This window comes from Halichoerus grypus, chromosome 9, assembly GCF_964656455.1.
Source record: "Halichoerus grypus chromosome 9, mHalGry1.hap1.1, whole genome shotgun sequence".
In the NCBI taxonomy this organism is placed as follows: domain Eukaryota; kingdom Metazoa; phylum Chordata; class Mammalia; order Carnivora; family Phocidae; genus Halichoerus; species Halichoerus grypus.
In genome coordinates, this window is record NC_135720.1 from 4,438,109 (window position 1) to 4,440,361 (window position 2,253).

Sequence of the window (2,253 nt, forward strand, 5' to 3'; positions counted from 1 at the left end):
TATCCTTTCTTAAAATTTTTGTTAATTTTCATCTTTACAGTAATATTCCATCCCTTCATCATATTTACCCTTATTTTTGTATATATATAAATTTTTCTTTCTTTAAAATTTTGGGAGGCAATTTCTTCTAACAGACCAAAATACACCCAAAATCTAGTGTGTGGCTCTGTTCTATTCACCAGCTTAATCATATTCTTTTTTTTTTTTCCTTTCTTGCCCCCCTCACCACCCACCCTGCTCTCAGGTCTCTTCTGATTTGTTTAGTGTATATTTTTCTGGATTCGTTGTTACCCAGTTAGCATTTTGTTCTCTCATTCATCTATTTTCCTCTGGACAAAATGACAAGACAGAAAAAATCATCTAAAAAAAAAAAGAACAAGAGGCAGTACCGACTGCCAGGGACCTAATCAATATAGACATTGGTAAGATGTCAGAACTAGGGTTCAGAATGATGATTATAAAGATACTAGCTGGGCTTGAAAAAAGCATAGAAGATACTAGAGAAACCCTTTCTGGAGAAATAAAAGAACTAAAATCTAACCAAGTTGAAATCAAAAAGGCTATTAATGAGGTGCAATAAAAAATGGAGACTCTAACTGCTAGGATAAATGAGGCAGAAGAGAGAATAAGACCAAATGATGGAGAATAAAGAAGCTGAGAAAAAGAGAAATAAACAACTACTGGATCACAATGGGAGAATTTGAGACCTAAGTGATACCTTAAGATGAAACAATATTAGAATAACTGGGATCCCAGAAGAAGAAGAGAGAGAGGGGCAGAAGGTATATTGGAGCAAATTATAGCAGAGAACTTCCCTAATTTGGGGAGGGAAACAGGCATCAAAATCCAGGAGGCTCAGAGAACCCCTCTCAAAATCAATACATATAGGTCAACACCCTGACATCTAATAGTAAAACTCACAAGTCTCGGAGACAAAGAGAAAATCCTGAAAACAGCTCAGGACAAGAGGTCTGTAACCTACAATGGTAGAAACATTAGATTGGCAACAGACCTATCCACAGACCTGGCAAGCCAGAAAGGACTGGCATGATATATTCAGAGCACTAAATGACAAAAAATATATAGCCAAGAATACTATATCCAGCTAGGCTGTCATTGAAAATAGAAGGAGAGATTAAAAAGCTTCTAAGACAAACAAAAACTAAAGGAATTTGCAAACACCAAACCAGCCCTACAAGAAATATTGAAAGCGGTCCTCTAAGCAAAGAAAGAGGCTAAAACTAACATAGACAAGAAAGGAACAGAGACTATATACAGTAACAATCACCTTACAAGCAATACAGTGGCACTGAATTTATATCTTTCAATAGTTACCCTAAATGTAAATGGCCTAAATGTCCCAATCAAAAGACACAAGGTATCAGATTGAATAAAAAAACAAGACCCATTGATATGCTGTTTGCAAGAGACTCATTTTAGACCCAAAACACCTCCAGATTTAAAGTGAGGGGGTGGAAAACCATTTACCATGCTAATGGACATCAAAAGAAAGCTGGAGTGGCAATCCTTATATTGGATAAATTAGATTTTAAACCAAAGACAATAATAAGAAATGAGGAAGGACACTACATCATACTTAAAGGGTCTATCCAACAAAGAGATCGAACAATTGTAAATATCTATGCCCCTAACTTGGGAGCAGCCAATTATATAAGGCAATTAATAACAAAAGCAAAGAAACATATTTACAATAATACAATAATAGGGGACTTTAACACCCTCCTCACTGAAATGGACAGATCATCTAAGAAAAAGTTCAACAAGGAAATAAAGGCTTCAAGTTATATACTGGACTAGATGGACTTCACAGATATATTCAGAACATTCCATCCCCAAAGCAACAGAATACACATTCTTCTCTAGGGCACATGGAACATTCTCCAGAATAGATCACATCCTGGGTCACAAATCAGGTCTCAACTGGTACCAAAAGATTGGGATCATTCCTTGCATATTTTTGGACCACAATGCTTTGAAACTAGAACTCAATCACAAGAGGAAAGTTGGAAAAAACTCAAATACATGGAGGCTTAAGAGCATCCTATTAAAGAATGAATGTGTCAACCAGGAAATTAAAGAAGAATTAAAAAAATTCATGGAAACATATGAAAATGAAAAAACAACTGTTCAAAATCTTTGGGATGGAGCAAAGGCGGTCCTAAGAGGAAAGTATATAGCAATACAAAACTTTCTCAAGAAACAAGAAAGGTCTCAAATACATAACCTAACCCT